Below are 23,526 nucleotides of genomic sequence, written 5' to 3' on the forward strand. Positions count from 1 at the left end.
ATTTTATATTGTTAGGTTAATCATGTTTCCATTATGGCTCACAATTGTAATTACCTTTAGACCATAAAATTTTTGCACCTTGTTTTATATCCCTGGATATGTTCCAGTGTCTCCTAGTTTAGAGTCTATGAGAATTTGAATAGAATTTGTATCCTACTGATGTATGAAAGGACTTCCTTGGTGGCTCAGATGGTAAAGCATCTGTCTACAATGCGGGAGACCCGGGTTCAATCCCTGAGTCGGGAAGATCTCCTGGAGAAGGAAATGGCAAAGTCTATAAATCTTAATTATGTTGAATTGGTTAAAGGTGCTTTTCATATCTACTATATCCTCTACTTTTCCAGATATTTATTCTATTAATTTTGAGAGTTTGGTATTGAAACTCCAACTAAAAAAACTCTTAATTTAGTTACTTAAAAATATTGCAATATATAGTGAAACTGTATGTAACTTTGTTCTGTATTTTCCAAGTCTCCTGTAAATGTGTTATAATACTTCCATAATTTAAAAATACAAAAGAGGAAAAAAATATTTTCCATCCTAAGAAAAACTTACATTCATTTCATAAAACTCAACACAACTTAAAAAATGTGTTTTATTATTTTTAAGGTGCTATAATTTATTAATAATCATCTCTTATTTTTTAATTGAATTATAGTTTATTTACAATATTATATTAGTTTCATCTATGCAGGCTAATGATTCAGTATTTTTACAGATTATATTCCATTAAAAGCTGAGACCTTCCTGGCAGTCCAGTGGTTAGGACTCAGTGCTTTCACTGCCAGGGCCCATGTTAAAGCCCTAGTGAGGGAACTATGATCCTGCAAAGGAACTAAAATCCTGTGCATGGCATTGCCAAAAACAAAAAAGTTCTTACAAGATAAAGAATATAATTTCCTGTGCTATACAATATATCCTTATAGTTTGTCAATTTTATATGTAGTAGTTTGTATTTCTTAATGCCCTACCCCTAATTTGTCCCCCTCCCCTCCCCCTCCCCTTTGATAACCACTAATTTGTTTTCTATATTTCTGAATCTATTTTGCATATACATTCATTTGTATTATATTTCAGATTCCACTTATAAGTAATATCATAAAATTTACCTTTCTTTCTCTGTTTTACTAAGTGTAATAATCTCTGAGTCCATCTACACTGTTGCAAAGAATTTCCTTCCTTTTCATAGTTGAGTATTAGTTCATTGTATGTATAAACCACATCTTCTTTATCTATTTATCAGGTTATTTCTGTATCTTAACTATTGTAAATAGTGCTGCTATGAACACTAGGATGCATGTATCTTTTTGAATTAGTGTTCCCCCCCCCTTTTTTTTTTTGATATATACCCAGGAGTGGAATTGCTGGATCATATGGCAAATCTGATTTTAGTTTTTTGATGACCCTCCATAGTGGCTGTACCAATTTACATTCCCACCAACAGTTATACGAGAGTTCCCTTTTCTCCACATCCTCTCCAACATTTCTTATCTGTAGACTTTTTGAAGATAGCCATTCCAACAGATGTGAGGTGATATCTCATTGTTGTTTTTATTTGTTATTTCTCTGTGATGTTGAGCATCTTTTCATGTGTCTGTTTGCCATTGCTATGCCTTCTTTGGAAAAATATCTATTCAGATATTCTGCCTGTTTTTTGATTGGGCTGTTTGTTGATGCTGAATTATATCAGCTGTTTATATATGTTGGATATTAACCCCTCATCAGTCATGGCATTTGAAAATATTTTCTCCCATTTCATAAGCTGCCTTTTCATTTTGTCACTGGTTTCCTTTAATATGCAAAAGTTTTTATTGATAATTAAGTCCCATTTCTTTACTTTTGTTTTTGTTTCTATTGCTTTAGGAGATTTACCCAAAAATATGCTACAATTTATGTCAAAGAATGTTCTGCCTATGTTCTCTTCTAAGAGTTTTATGGTTTCTGGTCTTACACCTAGGTCTTTAATCCATTTTGAGTTTCTTTTTTGTGTTTGGTGTTAGGAAATGCTCTAATCTCATTATTTTATGTGTAGCTGTCCAGTTTCCCCAGCATCACTTATTGAAGATACTGTCCCATCTCCATTGTATATTCTTGCCTCCTCGTTGTCGATTAGTCAACCATAAGTGTGTGGGTTTATTTCTGGGCTCTCTATTCTATTCCATTGAGCTATGTGTTTGTTTTTGTGCCAGTTCCATGCTGTTTTTGATTACTGTAGCCCTATAGTTTAGTCTGAAGCCTAGGAGGGTGATACCTCTAGCTTTGTTCTTTTTTCTCAATATTACTTTGGTATTTTGGGTCTTTTGTGGTTCCAAATGAATTTTAAGTTTATTTGTTCTAGTTCTGTGGAAAATATCATAAATATTTTTATAAGGATTGTATTAAATTGTAGATTGCTTTGGGTAGTATGGCCATTTGTACAATATTAATTCTCCAAGAGCATGGATACCTTCCCATTTCTTTGTATTATGTTCAGTTTCCTTCATCAATGTTTTATAGTTTTTAGAGTAGGTCTTCCACCTCCTTAGTTAACTTTAAAAATATATGTTTTAAAGTTGTATAGTTTTTTCAAAGAAGACATACAGATAGCCAAAAAGCATATGAAAATATGCTCAATATTGCTATTAGAGAAAAGAAAATAAAAACTACAATTAGGTATCACCTCACACCAGTTAGAATGGCCACCATCAAAAAGTCTACAAACAAAAAATACTAGAGATGGTATGGAGAAAAGGGAACTCTCTTATACTGTTGGTGGGAATGCAAATTGGTGCAGCCACTAGGGAGAATAGTATGGAGGTTTCTTAAAACATGAAAAGTATAGTTGCCATATGATTTAGCAATCCCATTCCTGGGCATTTATCTGGAGAAAACCATAATTTGAAAAGATACATGCACCTCCAATGTTTACAGCAGCACCATTTATAATAGCCAAGACATGAAAGCAACCTAAATGTCCACTGATAGATGAATGGATAAAGAAGGTGTAGCATACACACACAGACACACACACAGACACACACACATACACACAATGGAATACTGCTCAGCCATAAAAAGAATAAAATAATGCCATTTGTAGCAAGATGGATGGAACTAGAGATTATCTTACTAAGTGAAGTAAGTCAGACAAGGAAAGATGAATATCATGATATCACTTAAATGTGGAATCTAAAAAAATGATACAAATGAACTTATTTACAAAATAGAAATGGACTCACAGACATAGAAAACAAACTTATGATTACCATAGGGGAAAGATGGGGGGAGGAATAAATCAGGGGTCTTTGATTAACATATACATACTACATATACAAAATAGATAATGAACAAGTACCTACTGTATAGCACAGTACTCGACATTCTGTAATTACCTACATGAGAAAAGAGTCTGAAAAAGAATGGATAAATGTATAACTGAGTCACTTGGATGTATCCTGAATCTAACATAACATTGTAAGTCAACCATACTCCAATATAAACTAAAAATTATAAATAAATAAATAAGTGAAGTAACTGTTAGAGCAAACAGTCATTATATATAAAGTCTTATAGCTTATGTAGGTACAAAATATGACAAGAATATAATGTATTGGGGGAACGGAAGTATACAGTTGTAAAGGCTTTTCTATATCTATCAAAGATACACTAAAATATATAAAGGTACACTAAAAGATATATATTGCAAACATATAACAAACAATAAAAACAAAGAAATGCCGCTAATAAGCTTCTAGAGCAAGGGTCCCCAACCTCCAGGATCTAATACCTGATGATCTGAGCTGGAACTTATGTAATAATAACAGAAGTAAAGTGCACAGTAAATGTAATGTGCTTGAATCTCCTGAAACCATGCCTCCCCTAACCCCTCAATCCATTGAAAAATTGTCTTCCACAAAACCAGTCCATTTTGCTGCTATTCTAGTAGATATTTAAAAAAATTCTAAAATTACTTAATCTAGGGAATTCCCTGGCAGTCCAGGGCCCAGGATCAATCCCTGGTCAGGGAACTAAGATCCCACAAGCTGCATGACATGGCCAAAATAAAACAAAACTAAACTAAAATTACAGTCTACAAGAAGGTGGAAAAGAGAAAGATGTACAAAAAATAGTGGTAACAAATAGAGAACAAGCAAGATTGTTTTAAAGACAACTATAGCCTTTCGGGTCTCTGAGCAGCACCATGGCGGTTGGCAAGAACAAGCGCCTTACGAAAGGAGGCAAAAAGGGAGCCAAGAAGAAAGTGGTTGACCCATTTTCTAAAAAGACTGGTATGATGTGAAAGCACCAGCTATGTTCTCTATAAGGAATAATGGGAAAACATTGGTCACGGGAACTCAAGGAACCAAAATTGCATCTGATGGCCTCAAAGGTCGTGTTTTTGAAGTGAGTCTTGCTGATCTGCAGAATGATGAAGTAGCATTTAGAAAATTCAGGCTAATTACTGAGGATGTTCAGGGCAAAAACTGCCTCACTAATTTTCATGGTATGGATCTTACCCGTGACAAAATGTGCTCCATGGTCAAAAAATGGCAGACCATGATTGAAGCTCACGTTGATGTCAAGACTACCGATGGTTGCTTGCTTTGTCTGTTCTGTGTGGGTTTTACTAAAAAGCGCAACAATCAGATTCGGAAGACCTCTTAGGCCCAGCACCAGCAGGTGCACCCGATCCACAAGAAGATGATGGAGATCATGACCCGAGAGGTGCAGACACATGGCTTGAAAGAGGTGGTCAGTAAACTGATTCCAGATAGCACCGGAAAAGACACAGAAAAGGCTTGCCAATCTATTTATCTGCTCCATGATGTCTTCGTTAGAAAAGTAAAAATGCTGAAGAAGCCCAAATTTGAATTGGGAAAACTCATGGAGCTACATGGTGAAGGTAGTAGTTCTGGAAAAGCTACTGGGGATGAGACAGGTGCTAAAGTTGAACGAGCTGATGGATACGAGCCACCAGTCCAAGAATCAGTTTAAAATGCAGACTCTTAATGGTGACAATAAAAGATCTTATTTGTGGTAAAAAAAAAAATTTAATAAAGACAACTATATAAATTAAATATTTAACCTATCATACCAACTGAAAAACAGATGTTAAACTGGATTAAAAAGCAAGAACCAATTATGTGCTATCTCCCACATACTTATCTTATAAAGATACAGATTGGTAAATAGAAAAGTTTAAATATAACATAGTCATACCAATCACTTCATATTAGATTAAGTAGATTTCAAAAGGAGAAATATTACCAAGGATAAGGAGGAATATCTCATAAACTAGTCAGTTTCAAAGATATAAAGATCTTACTAATATATGCAAAATAAAGTTAAACATGCAGAGAAAATCTAATTGAAGTATAAGGAGAACAAAATAACTCAATTACAGCATCTTTATAATTATACAGATGACTACCTAAAGAAACTAAAGACCTATATATAGAAAACTATAAAACACTGATGAAAGAAATCAAAGAGGACACTAATAGATGGAGAAATATACCATGTTCATGGATTGGAAGAATCAATATAGTGAAAATGAGTATACTACCCAAAGCAATTTACAAATTCAATGCAATCCCTATCAAGCTACCAGCCACATTTTTCACAGAACTAGAACAAATAATTTCAAGATTTGTATGGAAATACAAAAAACCTCGAATAGCCAAAGCAATCTTGAGAAAGAAGAATGGACCTGGAGGAATCAACTTGCCTGACTTCAGGCTCTACTACAAAGCCACAGTCATCAAGACAGTATGGTACTGGCACAAAGACAGACATATAGATCAATGGAACAAAATAGAAAGCCCAGAGATAAATCCACACACATATGGACACCTTATCTTTGACAAAGGAGGCAAGAATATACAATGGAGTAAAGACAATCTCTTTAACAAGTGGTGCTGGGAAAACTGGTCAACCACTTGTAAAAGAATGAAACTAGATCACTTTCTAACACCGCACACAAAAATAAACTCAAAATGGATTAAAGATCTAAATGTAAGATCAGAAACTATAAAACTCCTAGAGGAGAACATAGGCAAAACACTCTCAGACATAAATCACAGCAGGATCCTCTATGATCCACCTCCCAGAATGCTGGAAATAAAAGCAAAAATAAACCAATGGGATCTAATTAAAATTAAAAGCTTCTGCACAACAAAGGAAAATATAAGCAAGGTGAAAAGACAGCCATCTGAATGGGAGAAAATAATAGCAAATGAAGCAACTGACAAACAACTAATCTCAAAAATATACAAGCAACTTCTGCAGCTCAACTCCAGAAAAATAAACGACCCAATCAAAAAATGGGCCAAAGAACTAAATAGACATTTCTCCAAAGAAGACATACGGATGGCTAACAAACACATGAAAAGATGCTCAACATCACTCATTATTAGAGAAATGCAAATCAAAACCACAATGAGGTACCACTTCACACCAGTCAGAATGGCTGCGATCCAAAAATCTGCAAGCAATACATGCTGGAGAGGGTGTGGAGAAAAGGGAACCCTCCTACACTGTTGGTGGGAATGCAAACTAGTACAGCCACTATGGAAAACAGTGTGGAGATTCCTTAAAAATTGCAAATAGAACTACCTTATGACCCAGCAATCCCACTTCTGGGCATACACACCGAGGAAACCAGAATTGAAAGAGACACATGTACCCCAATGTTCATCGCAGCACTGTTTATAATAGCCAGGACATGGAAACAACCTAGATGTCCATCAGCAGATGAATGGATAAGAAAGCTGTGGTACATATACACAATGGAGTATTACTCAGCCGTTAAAAAGAATTCATTTGAATCAGTTCTGATGAGATGGATGAAACTGGAGCCGATTATACAGAGTGAAGTAAGCCAGAAAGAAAAACACCAATACAGTATACTAACACATATATATGGAATTTAGGAAGATGGCAATGACGACCCTGTATGCAAGACAGGGAAAGAGACACAGATGTGTATAACGGACTTTTGGACTCAGAGGGAGAGGGAGAGGGTGGGATGATTTGGGAGAATGACATTCTAACATGTATACTATCATGTGAATTGAATCGCCAGTCTATGTCTGACGCAGGATGCAGCATGCTTGGGGCTGGTGCATGGGGATGACCCAGAAAGATGTTATGGGGAGGGAGGTGGGAGGGGGGTTCATGTTTGGGAATGCATGTAAGAATTAAAGATTGTAAAATTTAAAAAATAAAAAACTAAAAAAAAAAATAAAAAGCTTCTACAGAGCAAAGGAAATCATCAACAAAATGAAAAAACAACCTATGAAATGGGAGAAAATGTGTGGAAACTACATATCTGATAACATAGTGTGTGTGTTAGTTCTCAGTTGGGTTTGACCATGGGCTATAGCCCACCCAGGTCCTCTGTCCATGGAATTCTCCAGGCAAGAATATTGTAGTCAGATGGCTAACAAACACATGAAAAGATGCTCAACATCACTCATTATCAGAGAAATGCAAATCAAAACCACAATGAGGTACCATCTCATGCCAGTCAGAATAGCTGCTATCCAAAAGTCTACAAGCAATAAATGCTGGAGAGGGTGTGGAGAAAAGGGAACCCTCTTACACTGCTGGTGGGAATGCAAACTAGTACAGCCACTATGGAGAACAGTGTGGAGATTCCTTAAAAAACTGGAAATAGAACTGCCATAGGACCCAGCAATCCCACTGCTGGGCATCCACACTGAGAAAACCAGAATTGAAAGACACACGTGTACCCCAATGTTCATTGCAGCACTGTTTATAATAACCAGGACATGGAAGCAACCTAAATGTCCATCAGCAGACGAATGGATGAGAAAGCTGTGGTACATATACACACTGGAGTATTACTCAGCCATTAAAAAGAATACATTTGAATCAGTTCTAATGAGGTGGATGAAACTGGAGCCTGTTATACAGAGTGAAGTAAGGCAGAAAGAAAAACACCAATACAGTATACTAACACATATATATGGAATTTAGAAAGATGGCAATGATGACCCTGTATGCAAGACAGCAAAAAAGACACAGATGTGTATAGCGGACTTTTTGGACTCAGAGGGAGAGGGAGAGGGTGGGATGATTTGGGAGAATGGCATTGAAACATGTATACTATCATGTAAGAATCGAATCGCCAGTCTATGTCCAACGCAGGATACAGCATGCTTGGGGCTGGTGCATGGGGATGACCTAGAGGGATGTTATGGGGAGGGAGGTAGGAGGGGGGTTCATGTTTGGGAACACATGTACACTCGTGGTGGATTCATGTCAATGTATGGCAAAACCAATACAGTATTGTAAAGTAAAATAAAGTAAAAATAAAAATTAAAAAAAAAATAATTATACAGATGACACAGAACTTGTGAGGGACACAAGCAAGCAACAACACCCATATAATAATCATGAAATAATATGCAAAACAGCAAAAAAAAAATCTCAAATGCCCACAGGACATTGATCAAGATCACATTCTGGGTCACAAAATAAGTCTCAATTTTTAAAGTATTAAAAAAATGAGTATGTCTCCTAACCGTTTTGAAATTAATTGAGAAATCAATAGAAAAACACAAAGTCACCAAACAGTAGGAAATAACATTGCACTTCTAAAGGATTCATTGGTCATAAAGGAAATATAGGAAACATTTTTAAATGTTTTGAAATAAGTTAAAATGTATGCATTAAGACTTCTGAGATGCACGTATGGCGCTTCTTACAGGAATACTTGTATTTTTAGGTGATTGTATTAGAAAAGAAGAAAGATTCCAAAACAATGATGTAAATTTCAACCCTAAAAAACTAAAAGATGCAGAGCAAACTAAGCTCTAAATGAACAGAAGGAAATAAATTAAATGGAAGCAACAACCAACAAAATGAAAACAATAATCAATGAAACCAAAAACCATTTCTTTGAAAAGATCAGTAGATACAACTATTTTAACAGTAATGAAAAAGCAGATAACCACAGGAGATGCTAGATATTTAAAAGGTCAGTGAACTATAGCCTCTAGGCCTAATCCAGCCTACTGTTTACCAAAAATATTACTGGAGCACAGCATGGCCACTTTCATGTCTGAAAGTGAAAGTGAAAGTTAACTTGCTCAGTCGTGTCCGACTCTTTGTGACCCCATGGACCGTAGGCCACCGGGCTCTTCCATTCATGGGATTCTCCAGGCAAGAATACTGGAGTGGGTTGCCATTCCCTTCTCCAGGGGATCTTCCCGACCCAGAGATCAAACCCAGGTCTCCCACATTGCAGGCAGGCACTTTAACCTCTGAGCCATCAGGGAAGTCCATTGCTTTAAAAAAAATTGTGCAACTGATGATTTGATTTACATTCCAAATACAATTAACAGAATGTCAAAATCATATGTAGTGATCTTATAAAACACACATATTGACAAAGGAGCATGCGTTTCAGAAATTGCTGGTACTGAGAGACCAAGTTTTACATCAAATCAACTGCTTTACAATTATATTAATTGCTTCTAATCAGAAGGCAATTTTAAAGTATTTTTCTTCTTAAACTGATGATTTGTTAATGATAGATAGTTGTTTTAGTTATGTTTTAAGAGATTTTTATTGACATATAATCCATTATAATATTTCCACTTAAAATGATAAGAGATACACTCCTGCTTAAGATTTTTATACAGAACATCCGATTTTCAGGAAAGAATTATTCACTTAAGTAGGAGATGTCTGAAAACAAATTTATAATCTTCAAATGGATGGAAGGGAATAAAGAAAAACCAATGAAATATAAATCAGGAAAAGAAAAAGAATAAAAACAAAGACAAATATAGTAAATTGGAAGAGCACAAAAAATGTTGACAGAATTTGCAGAAGAAGAGATACATGTATATATGTAGCTAAATAACTTTGCTATACACGTGAAACTTTCACAATATTGTTCATCAACTATACTCCAAAATAAAAGGTAAAAAAATGGGTTAGTAGAAATAAGTCCAAATAAACCAATAATCACAATAAACAAAGTGGATTAAGGTTACCTGTGAGATGGACATTTTCAGATTGGATTTTAAAAATCCAGTCATATGCTGTTTACCTAGACACACCTAAAATACAGCAACACAGAATGGCTGTTAACAGTGGAATGTAGTGTGTGGACAGAATATTCTGTTCACTGTCTTTTTAGGTCTCCCCCACCTGTATCTACTTTGTCTCCTATGCCATCATATCTCTGTGTCACAGGTGGTGTCTAAGAGTCTCCCCTGGAACAGAACCAATAACGGCAGCTTAGTGACCAATAACAGTAGCCCTGGTAAATAGCTCAGTTGGTAAATAATCCACCTGCAATGTAGGAGAACCCAGGTTCAATTCCTGGGTTGCAAAGATCCACCGGAGAAGGGATAGGCTACCCGCTCCAGTATTCTTGGGCTTCCCTTGTGGCTCAGCTGGTAAAGAATCTGCCTGCAATGCAGGAGACCTGGGTTTGATCCCTGGGTTGGGAAGATCTCCTGGAGAAGGGAAAGGCTACTGACTCCAGTATTCTGGCCTAGAGAATTCCATGGACTGTGTAGTCCATGGGTTCGCAAAGAGTCAGACACCACTGAGCGACTTTCACTGGTGAATTTAGGCAGGTATTGTGTGATCCTGGTTAGGATTTTAAAAAAAAACCAAAAACTGGAAACTGTTTGATTTCATCTGGCAGGGCCAGCAGTACACTTTCACCATCTTGCTATAAGTGTGGCAGACATGTATCTATGATGCTGGGACTGGATTCTACAATTTTCATTTTCCAGATTCCCTTGCAAGCTAGGAGGTGCTGTCAACTGGAGACACTTTCAGAAACTGGAAAGTGGAGGAAGGAAGCAGTCTTTTCTAGTTTCCAGTTTGAGTCTACATACCCTCCAGGTCTAGCCTCCAGCTTCTTCAAGAATTTCCAGTAATAACCTTACCATGTCCAATCAAGATATCAGTAGCAGCCAAGTCCACCATACTCTTTTATCCATTTGGCCATATCTCATTAAGTGATCTGGGCTGTACTCCCTTAGCAGTCTACACACTGCAGTAGTAAATTGTCTTCTTCCCTAGGTTCTGGTAACATCGTAGCTTCCATTCTGTTACCCAGCTCTCGGAATTGTAGCTTCTTCCTACAGATATTAATCTCTGAGTTACCCCAACCTCTCTTTTACATGTTTGGTGTTCCAATAACTGTGCAATCAGTTCCCTTTATTAAACACACCTCATTTGAAATATTGAAGATAGTTTCCACTATTTTCACTGGACCCTAACTGATGTGATAACATTGATCTTATAATCTCAAAGAAAATCATGCTTGTCTAGGAAGTACTCTAAAAGCCTTGGTAAAACACATGTATGCCAGGAAGTGGGGAAATATGAGGGCTTTTAACCTGCCTTACACTAAGAAAAAGGCACAATGCTTGGAGGCAAAAAATAACACATCTGGATTTGTTGAATTGACAAAACAGATGACTCTTGAAAATTGCCAAATTTGAGTGGAGCAAGAAAAGTTTCTTCAGCTGGCTCACACTGCAGACAAGCAGTTCTGTCACTTGGCTCTTATGATTCATTAGATCTTGGGATACTAAAAGGTCAGGATGATGAAAGGTACCTGTGTGATGTGTTGGTAATAAGATCACATTAGTGACTCCTAGGGCTTTGGGGAAAAAAAAAGCAAGCAGTGTCCTTTTGGACATGTCCAAGTAACTGTTCTCCTTAAGAACCCAAGTTATCGTTTCTTTGGAATATGTATCCAAAATAAAAACACTGTGTCATATGATACACATATCTATCTAATAATATAGTTTATCTAAGAAAGGCTAGATTGCCCTCCACAGTGGCTTCCAGTCTATTTTTCCACCTGTAGTCTTGGAGGTTCTTATATTATCACATCTTACTGCAGACATTTTTTCCTGCAATGCTCAGAAACTCATGGATCCATTTTTCTTTTTTATGATACTTATTAATATTTATTTGGCTGCATCGGGTCTTAGTTGCAATGAAAATCTGAGTGCTACAACTAAGACATCAGATCTTCCTTGCATTATGTGGAATCTTTTTGTTGCGGTACATGGACTCTCTGATTGTGGCTTACAGGCTTTATTGTTCCAAGGCATGTGGGATATTCCCGGTCCAGGGACCCAACCTGCATCCCCTACATTCCAAGGCAGATTGTTAACCACTAGACCACTAGGGAAGCCCCTCATGGGTCCCTTTTTCTACCTCTGTTGGCTCATCTCCCTATGTGATTTGCTTCCAGCCAGTCAACATCTTTAGAGGATTACCCTAGGGCTGTTGCAGCTACTTATTCCAGAGAATAAGAAGTGCCTGGCAGTTTGAGTCACCCCGGGGTATCCTGTAGGCAATGGGTAACTGTAGTTTTGAGTATTAAAGCCCAGCTCCTTTGCCATAAAATGGCTCAGACTGAGGGTGTAATTTCCTCTCCAGAACTCCCCCACAGGATGGGGTTGAGGCTAGGACTCTGTCCGAAACACATCATTTTCCAGTTTCTTCTGTTTTTCTGTCCTGCATCCTTTATTCCCTTACCAGTTTATCCTGTGATGACTTCTTTAGTAAATCACCAGCAAGTAAACCCATATCTCATGGTTGGCTTTCCAAGAACATGATCTAAGATTATCTCCCTCCTCTCCACATATGTATTTAGTACTGTTCAACTTTCTAATTTTTTCATAATCGATGTAAATTAATATCTCATTGTTGTTTGAATTTGCATTTCTCTGACTATTCACTAGTGTGAACATTTCTTCATATCTTTATCAATTTTTGGTTTCTTCTGCCCATTGTTTTATTGGGATTGCTGTTTTTTATTTTCTTTGTCTACATCAGGTCTTAGCTGTGGCACGTGGGATCTTTGATCTTTGTTGCAGCATGTGGGATCTAGTTCTCTCCACAGGGATCAAACCTGGGCCCCCTACACTGGAAGCTCAGTCTTAGCCACTGGACCACCAGGGCAGTCCCTGGATTGCTGTCTCTTTCTTGTTCATTTAGAAGATTTTTTTGGTGTATTTTAGATTTCTATCCATTGTCAGTTTTAATAAGTACAAGTAATCTGCCTTAATTCTATTATTTGTCTATTAATTTTTTCCCCTGGATAGAAAGCTTTTATTTATTTTTTTTAGTACTTCAACCAAGACTTTTATTAACCATTTTAAAGTGAACAGTTCAGTGACATGTTCATTCACAATGTTGTACAACCGCCACTTCTGTTTAGTTCTGAAGCATCACTCCAAAGTAAAACCCTCATGCATTAAGCAGTTTCCCCCCACCCTGCCACCCTGGCAACCACCAATCTGTTCAGTCTCTATGGATGTTTCTATTCTCGATAGGCCATATAAATGGAACCATACAAAATGTGATTTTGTGTCTGATTTATTTTGCTTAGCATAATGTTTTGGAGGGTCATAAATGTGACAGCATGTATTATTATTTCATTTTTAATGGCTGAATAATATTCCATTGTGTGGATAGACCACACTGTCTTTATTCATTCTTCCATTGATAGACATTTGTGCTGTTTCTACATTTTGGCCATTAAGAAGAGGGCTACTATGAACGTTCATGTCCATGTACTTGTCTGAGTACTTGTTTTTAATTCTTTGGAGTATATAGCTAGGAGTAGAACTGTGGGGACACATGGCAATTCTGTGTTTAACTTTTTGAAGAACCACTGAACTATTTTCCACGATGACTGAACCATTTTACCTCCCCAACAGCAATGTACCAGAGTTTCAATTTCTTCACCTCTTTGCTTGTTATTTTCTACTTTTTAACATTGCAGTCTTTCTAGTGGGTGTGAAATGGTACCTCATCATAGTTTTGGAAAACTTTTATTTTGATGTAATCAACATTTTTGCATCATGGTTTGAGTTTTCTAAATTTTGTTTAAAAGTCTGTCCCTGCTCCTAGGACATAGATGTATTCACCGATTTTTTCTTCTAGGACTCCTGCCATGCTCCCCATCACACATTTGTCTTTAACCCATCTAGAATCTCCCTTTGTATTTGATGTTAGGTAAGTATTCAATTTTTATTTCTCAACATAGTGATGATGTTAAGGAAAAATTCAGTTTATATTGCTCCACAGAGTGAGTCAGTTTCCTCAAAATCACCTACAAATCAATCAGTCAATCAAGCAAGGAAGCAATCTTCATTTCTCAATGAGTTTTTTGTGCCTTTTTTACTATACACTTCATTCTGACAAGTACTTATTTCTAAGTTCTCTATTCTATTTCACATGTCCAAAACTGAGCTCCTAAAATCCACCCAGGGCAAAATACACCAAACTTGGACTTCTTGTAACCTCTATCTCAGTAAATAGCAATAGCCTCCCCCCCCCCCCCCCCAGTAACCTAAAAACCCTGGAGTCAATCTCCTCCTTTCTCTTACAGGCATATCCAATCCTTCAGCAAATCCTGTTATCTTTGCCATCCACTATGCCTACTACCATCATGATCTAAGCCATCATTGTCCCTTGACTGCATTATTGCAATATCCTCCTATCCTAACTGGCCTCCTTTTCTTTTAGCCTGGATCCAACTCTCCACATCAATCTATCTCAACATAGTAGCCAGAATGATGATGTAAGCACATGTCAGAGCACACTGCTCCTCTGTTCAAAACCCTCCAATGGTTTCCCATCTCACTCAGAGTAAAAGCCAAGTTTCTGTCAATGTCCTACAAAGCCTTACTGACCTGGTATGGTCTCTACCCTGCCTCCCCTACTGCTTCACTTCTCTGATATTCTGTCTTAATACTGTATCCCTCTTGCTCAAGTCTACCTCACCTAGTAGACTTCTCTCTGTCCCTCAGATATGCTGCATATTACTCACATCTCAGAGCCTTTCACTTGCTATTCCCTATGTGTGCTCTACTTTTCAAGATATCAAAGGATTTGAATTCCTGACCTCCTTCGGATTTTCCCTGAAGCCCTCTCTATGATCTTATTTAAGATTACGATAGTCCTCCCCAGCCATTATTCTGTATGTCCCTTCATTGCTTTATTTTCTCATTATTACTTGTGCATATCTTATACACTACATATATTTATGTATGTACTTTATGAGCTCCGCGAGGTTAAGAGCTTTTTTGACTATTCTATTCCCAACATCTGGAATAACACTTGGCGCATAGTAGGTGAACTCGATAAATAATTTTTGAACTGATGTGTGCTGGATATCTCCTGTGTGCCTTTCTAGATCCACTCTTCACTCTTTTCCACCTCTCTGCCTAGTTCTTATCCTCTGACCTAGGAGGCTGACCTGTTCGGTCTGTATCCTTTGACTTCTGGCTTCTGGTTAGTTTTGGTAAATAGGAACCCTAGCAGAGTTGAAAGGGAAGGTCATTTAAATAAAATGGTATGATTCCTTGAGTCTCTGCCTACTGGACTGTCACAAATAAATGTCCCAGCTTTCCTTCAAGTAGACAGCTCTGTATGACTTCTGGGTTCTCCTTTTTCCCTTAGCTTTTGGGTCTAGGTGTGGTAATGGCACTAGGGTACTAAGCTATTCTCTGTGCTACATGCTACCTAAGCGTTTGTAAATAACCCTCGTTACCTCCTTGAAATACCTTAATTTGCATGTACCCTTTGTTCCTACTGGGACCCTGAGTTATAGAGAATGAATGAAAGAACAGCTCAGAATGAACCCAGAGTGTTCAGTTCAGTTCAGTCGCTCAGTCATGTCCGACTCTGCAACTCCATGGACTGCAGCACGCCAGGCTTCCCTGTCCATCATCAACTCCCGCAGCTTGCTCAAACACATGTCCATTGAGTTAGTGATGCCATCCAACCATCTCATCCTCTGTCCTCCCCTTCTCCTCCCACCTTCATCTCTCCCAGCATCAGGGTCTTTTCCAATGAGTCAGTTCTTCGCATCAGGTGGCCAAAGTATTGGAGCTTCAGCTTCAGCATCAGTCTTTCCAATGAATATTCAGGACTGATTTCCTTTAGGATGGACTGGTTGGATTTCCTTGCCAGTTCAAGGGACTCTCAAGAGTCTTCTCCAACACCAACAGTTCAAAAGCATCAATTCTTCGGCACTCAGCTTCCTTTATAGTCCAACTCTCACATCCATACATGACTACTGGAAAAACCATAGCTTTGACTAGACGGACCTTTGTTGGCAAAGTAATGTCTCTGCTTTTTAATATGCTGTCTAGGTTGCTCATAACTTTTGTTCCAAGGAGAGTCTTTTAATTTCATGGCTGCAGTCACCATCTGCAATGATTTTGGAGCCCCCCAAAATAAAGTCTGTCACTGTTTCCATTGTTTCCATGTCTATTTGCCATAAGTGATGGAACCAGATGCCATGATCTTAGTTTTCTGAATGTTAAGTTTTAAGCCAACATTTTCACTCTTCTCTTTCATTTTCATCAAGAGGGTCTTGAGTTCTTCTTTGCTTTCTGCCATAAGTGTGGTATCATCTACATATCTGAGGTTATTGATATTTCTCTCAGCAATCTTGATTCCAGCTTGTGCTTCATCCAGTCCTGCATTTCTCATGATGTACTCTGCATATAAGTTAAATAAGCAGGGTGACAATATACAGCCTTGATGTACTCCTTTCTAGATTTGGAATCAGTCTGTTGTTCCATGTCCAGTTCTAACTGTTGCTTCTTGACCTGCATACAGATTTCTTTGGAGGCAGGTCAGGTGGTCTGGAATTCTCACCTCTTTAAGAATTTTCCACAGTTTGTTGTGATCCACATAGTCAAAGGCTTTGGCATAGTCAACAAAAGACTCTTACTGCAGAGAAGACTGAATTATCAGATAGATAAAATGGCCTCCTGTAGATATCAATCAGTTTCTTTCCAGCTCATGAAGAGAGTGAAATAGTGGCAGATTTCAAGTTTTTACATAGACTCAATAACTTGATTACTTCCTTTTTTTTCAGGTTATCAACCTGAAATGATCCCAGGTAATGATCCCTGAAATTTCACACTCAGGGGAGTGGTGGTGAATGAGTTACACTGAATTCCTTCAGTCATGGAAGGGACTTTCTCTTTCCCTGTATTGAAATAATCACTTATTCTGGATAGGAATTTGTTTTCCATGCCTGCCTTTTCTCTCCCATTAGCATCATTTTTGGACTTAGTGTTGATTTTACTAACACAATATTTTATATCACTTTGTTTTGGACCAAGAAATTCACTCTTTCATAAAAGTAATAGAGCAAAAGGTTGATTATGCCCCTGGGATCTCCTGGTTTTACCATCATCATAACTCACTGGGAGGAAAGGCTTTTGGAGATTCCTTTTTGGTGTCAGCAGGGAGAACGTACACAACTGGGTGCCCTTATAGGATCGGGATGCTTGTCAGGGCATATATTCAGAGCCAGGACTATATATGGGGCTGTTTCTCCCAAACCCAGAACACACGGATCAGGCTAAACGTTGGAGTAGGATTCTCATATCACTTACAAGGTTTTTATTTCCCTTCTCCACTGCTTTGGGCTTTGCTTGCTTAAAGCTCCTAATACCAAAGGTCTCAGAATGGTCCCTTTGAATTAGAAACTGAGGCTACCTCTTAACCATCTGGGGCTCTTCATTTCACTGGAAAAATAGATTAAAAGGATGGTTATGATGTTGGTTACTGTGCCTCTGATCCTTGATGAGATTGCTGCTGCCCTAAGAGGGCAAATATGAATGAGGAGTATGGTAGAATCTACGGGTCATAGGGGAGGGAGGCTGTAGTGTCTGAATGCTTAATGGAGCTGTCTTAGAGAAAAACCTCAACTGTTGGGTATAGAATTAATTTTCCTCCTAGCAGGCACTATAATCACTTTTCAGAAACTTCCTTTCCTATTGATTCCCAGCTATTCGTTTTTTAGAACAGTCATTTCCAGTTCTTATGACTCCTTGCTGTTCATTTCATAACTTCAACCTTCTATGTGATTTTAAGGTCTCCTCTAAATCCCTTATTCACCCTAGTTTCTAATGGCTTAGATTGGAGGGAGGTGTGACTCTCACCCCTCTCTCCCTGACACATGTCTTTCTGATGATGGAGTGGGGAGTAAGGCTAACAAAGGTGGGTTGCCCACAAAGAAGTTGTTTATGTCTCTCTTTGGCTGACTGCGGGTACAGTATGGATAAGGCTGTAGTTTCAACAGGCTCCACTGAGAAAAGATTTGTTCTCAAGCTCTCCCCTTGGCTACCTTCCAACCGGAGTCCTTCCATCACATTCATTTTATACGTGTGCATCTTTGTCCCACTGAAAAGTGTAGCAGCCAATCTCATTCACCCTCTGCAGCTAACTCTTGGGCCCACAGGCATTTGGGGGATTCAGGTGCTGTTCTTTCTAGGAATTGAGAACTTGGTGAGGGAGTAGTCCTGGATTTCTCTTTTCCTTGTTAACCCTTTCATACCATCTCTCCTCCATTTTTCCCTCCTGATCTCAAAAAATAGGGCTGGACCCTTGCCAGTCCTTTGGCTAAGAAGACATTCACCTGTACTACCAATTGCCAGCCTCCCTTACAGGACACTGGTAGGTATCCTCAGCAAAGTCACTCTGCAAGGAATTACTATGTTTAAATCATCTTTTTCTTTTTTGGTCAAGAGACAGTCTCCTAAATTAGTTGAAACTTGTGTTGGTTTATAAGGAAAACAAAGCAATTTCTTTCCTAAATCAAGGTCAAGTCTGGGACCAGATAGGAAGGTGCTGCTCCTTGATAAGCCTAAGTTGGACACTCTTGGCTCCTGTCAACTGACATCCACTTCAGTGCTGTTTTGACATTCTGGGCATTGACCCTATTGCTAAGTTTCCTGCTGTTTGGTTTTAGAAGCCTGGACCATCTGATATCCTCAACTGTATACCTCAGGGGAATAGACTCAAGTCTAGAAAACAACCCAGGAAGGCATTTTAGCATCTGGAGCTGTTTTATGCCAATTCTCAAGGTGATGTGCTATGCTGGGAAAAAAAATTATTTCACCAAGTCCCAACATATTACCCTGCTTAAATAAGCACCTGAACGGAAACAGAAGGTAATTTCTCTTCTTTCCTGAGTGGTTCCACTGTTGGGGAGGTTGTTTATGTCCTGGCAGAAATGACTGATTTCTCTGTCTTCTATACTAAACATTTAAACTGGACACCTGGAACTGACTTCTCCACAATGATATGTTTCACCCTAAATGAGATAGAATGCCAGCAACCAGATTGTTGGAACTGAAGCATCATTTACCTGACTGTCCATGATCTAGCTCAAAGGTGACTTTCTCAGGTCCCTCTCTGAGCTCTCTAATATTTCTTGGGTTTACTGATTCAGAGTCTCAGCCCCGTAAGTAGGATCATGGCTGGGTATCTGTCACACAGGACCCTTCACAGCCTGTCCCCAGAGTATTTACAAATGTCTGAGGGTGTTCAGTTACTGGATAAGTCTATTCTGGTCTGATGGAAATTCCTTGATAAGGGTTCTGCTACCATTATTATTCTTTTATTTAATTTTGAGGGTTTCCCATTATACTTGGGGATATTGATGGTTTATAGGTTATTGGCATAACTTGCCTCTGTTAGATTTTACATTTGATTACTATCAAATAATCAGGAAAAATGTATGTGTGTATAAACTATATATATATATATATATATATATATATGAGGGATGAATGAAGCAAATGTGGTTAAAGGTTAACATTTAAATGATCACTGTGAAGGGTATATGGCAATATTATGTATTGTTGCTGCAACTTCTTTGTCTAAAATTATGTCAATGTAAAATGTATACACATAGCTGATTCACTTCACTGTACAACAGAAACTAACACTGCTTGTAAAGCAACCATATCTCAATTAAAAATAAAACATAAAAGAGTTAAAAAATTTGCAAACATATATGCAAGGTACGATTAAGAAACTTAAGAAACATATCCGATAATATTAGCAGCAGCTGCTGCTGCTGCTAAGTCACTTCAGTTGCGTCCAACTCTGTGCGACCCCGTAGACCGAAGCTCACCAGGCTCCCCGTCCCTGGGATTCTCCAGGCAAGAACACTGGAGTAGGTTGCCATTTCCTTTTCCAATGCAGGAAAGTGAAAAGTGAAAGTGAAGTCGCTTAGTCGTGCCCAACTAGTAGTGACCCCATGGACTGCAGCCCACCAGGCTCCTCCGTCCATGGGATTTTGCAGGCAAGAGTACTGGAGTGGGGTGCCATTGCCTTCTCTGGATTCTCTCATATAGCCTCTTAAAAGATTGGCCACAGACGAGTCATAGAATTGTTGCATGGGTCTTTAGCTTAACTCAGATATAACATCTACCACAATTATTTGTTGCCATTGATACAGCCCATGCTTTTCTTTAGATCTCTAGCCACTCCAACCAGCAGCATTCCCTTCACTTGTGATATTCAATGACACATTCACTTGTGATATTCAGTGACACACTCTCAGCATATTTAACTATGGTTCCAAACAATTCTCTTGACTTGTTTTACTCTGCGGTGTGGCAAGACCATTTTCTTAGTGTTCGCTTCTCCCTATGAATTTTTTGACAGGATTTCATCAATGATGTCCTTATCTAGAGTCCATTTAGAGATATACACATATATCCAAGCTCCAAAGCCATCTTAAAGAAAAGGAAATGCAAGAAGGCACAATTGTCTGAGAAACAGCTGAGAAAGAAGAGAAGCAAAAGGCAAAGGAGAAAGGGAAAGATATACCCAACTGAATGCAGAGCTCCAAAGAATAGCAAAGAGAGATAAGAGAGCCTTCTTAAATGAACAATGCAAAGAAATAGAGGAAAACAATAGAATGGGAAAGACTAGAGATCTTTTCAAAATAATTGGAGATACCAAGGGAATATTTCATGCAAAGATGGGCACAATAAAGGACAGAAACAGTATGGACATAACAGAAGCAAAAGAGAATAAGAGAAGGTGGCAAGAATACACAGAAGAATTATACAAAAAAGGTTTTAATGACCTGGATAACCATGATGGTGTGGTCACTCACCCAGAGTGGGATTTCTAGGAGTGTGAACTCAAGTGGGCCTTAGGAAGCATTACTGCAAACAAAGCTAGTGGAGGTGACAGAATTCCAGCTGAGCTATTTCAAATCATAAAAGGTGATGCTATTAAAGTGCTATAATCAATATGTCAGGAAATTTGGAAACCTCAGCAGTGGCCACAGGATTGGAAAAGATCAGTTTTCATTCTAATCCCAAAGAAGGGCAATGCCAAAGATGTTCAAACTACCATAAAACTGCACTCATTTCACATGCTAGTAAGGTAATGTTCAAAATCCTTCAAGCTAGGCTTCAACAGTACATGAGCTGAGAACTTTGAGACGTACAGGTTGGATTTAGAAAAGGCAAAGGAACCAAAGATCAAATTGCCAACATTTGTTGAATCATAGAGAAAGCAATGGAATTCCAGAAAAACATCTACTTCTGCTTCATTAGGGGCTTCCCTCATGGCTCAGCAATAAAGAATCTGCCTGCAATGCAGGAGACCTGGGCTCGATCCCTAGGTCAGAAGATCCCCTGGAGGAGGGCATGGAAACCCACTAGTACTCTTGCCTAGAGAATCCCATGGACAGAGGAGCCTGGCAGGCTGCAGTCCAGAGGGTCGTACAGAGTCAGACATGACTGAAGCCACTTAGCAGCAGCAGCAGCTTCTTCATTGACTATGCTAAAACCTTTGACTGCGTGGATCACAACAAACTGGAAAAATTTTAAAGAGATGGGAACACAAGACCACCTTACATTTTCCTCCTGAGAAATCTGTATGCAGGTGAAGAAGCAACAGTTAGAACCAGACATGGAAAAATGGACTGGTTCAAAATTGGGAACGGAGTATAACAAGGCTGTATATTATCATTCTGCTTATTTAACTTATGTGTAGAGTACATCATGTAAAATGCTGGGCTTGATGACTCACAAGCTGGAATCAGGATTTCTGGGAGAAATAACAACCTCAGATATGCAGATGATACCTCTCTCCTGGCAGAAAGCGAAGAGGAACTAAAGAGCCTCTTGATGAAGGTGAAAGAGAAGAGTGTAAAAGCTGGCTTAAAACTCAACATTCAAAATACTAAGATCATGGCATCTGGTCCCATCACTTCACAGCAAATAGGAGACAAAATGGAAACAGTAGCAGATTTTATTTTGGGGGGCTCCAAAAGCATTGTCGACAGTGACTTTAAATTAAAAGAAGCTTGCTCCTTGGAAGAAAATCTATGACAAACCTAGACAGTGTGTAAAAAGCAGAGACATCACTTTGCCAACAAAGGTCCATATAGTCAAAGCTATGATTTTTCCAGTAGTTATGTACAGATATGAGAGTTGGATGTAAAGAAGGCAGAGTGCCAAAGAACTGGTGCTTTTTAACTGTTGTGCTGGAGAAGACTCTTGAGAGTCCCTTGGACTGCCAGGAGATGCAACCAGGTCACCCTAAAGGAAATCAGTCCAAATAATCATTGGAAGGACTGATACTGAAGTTGAAGATTCAATACTTTGGCCAGCCACCGGATGCCAAGAGCTGACTCATTGGAAAAGACCCTGATGCTGGGAAAGATGGAGGGCAGGAAGAGAAGGGGGAGACAGAGGATGAGACGGCTGATGGCATCAATGAACATGAGTTTGAGAAAACTCCGGGAGATAGTGAAGGACAGGAAGCATGGTGTGCTGTGGTCCATGGGGGCTGCTGACAGTCAGACCTGACTTAGTGACTAAACAACAACAACAAGGTCTAGAATGTCAGTGCCTGACTTCTGAGCATTAAAAGTCTGTTGTCATATATTTTCCCCCGAAGGTGTCTTTTTGCAAGGAGACTCAGTGTCTTGTCAACTTGTCTAGAGACCTGCATCTTATTCCAATTTATGTACAAAGTCACTTATTAGTCTTTTACCCCAGGGCTCTCTTGAATGGAAAACCCAAGAAGCAGGAGGGGTTCATATCAGTACACAGGAGAGGACAGTCATTCTGGCCTTGAGGTCTCTCTTACTCTAATTGGAGTGACTGTTACTTTTTCTTGAGGCTTCCTTGTTGGATGATGTGCCTCCAAGAACTCTAGCAGAATGTGGAGTCTTGAAAAAGAGTCTCTGAACTTCTAGACATACATATTGCCACAACCAGTTCCTATTAAAGCTCTGGAGAAAAGCAACTTTTGGTTCTTATTAAACTGAATTTGATATTCTAGGCAATATAAGGAAGGCAACCTACCATTCCCTGCTCAACAAAGTGCCTTATATCTCTACCTAAGTTTTAAGAGTGGATCCTAAGACTCTTTAATCCTAGACCTGAAACACCCTCAGTGAGGGGCTAGGGAAAATCTTATATCACAGGAGAATACCACTGTGACGTTGTCTATGACTCCAAACCCATTAAGCTGCTGGTTGTCTGAGAAAAGTGTTTTGTATTAGCTATGCAAATACCTGTGAAGATGGGAAGGTAGGTCTTATTAATATTTTCTAGGACTCCAGAACAAGAAATACCTCTCTCCCGTAGGAACTACATCAGGATAGGCCAGATGCTGAGCACAAACACGGTGGTCCTCTGAATGGGATTGAATACATGTTCAGGGCCTCCTGGACAATAACGC

General features: G+C 38.7%; 1 pseudogene; it reads left to right on the plus strand.

The window, feature by feature from the left end:
* Positions 1-4,178: 4,178 nt before the first annotated feature.
* Positions 4,179-5,029, plus strand: LOC101118607 (small ribosomal subunit protein eS1-like; annotated as a pseudogene).
* The last annotated feature ends 18,497 nt before the right edge of the window (positions 5,030-23,526 follow it).

This window comes from Ovis aries, chromosome 4 (genome assembly GCF_016772045.2).
Source record: "Ovis aries strain OAR_USU_Benz2616 breed Rambouillet chromosome 4, ARS-UI_Ramb_v3.0, whole genome shotgun sequence".
Classification (NCBI taxonomy): Eukaryota; Metazoa; Chordata; class Mammalia; order Artiodactyla; family Bovidae; genus Ovis; species Ovis aries.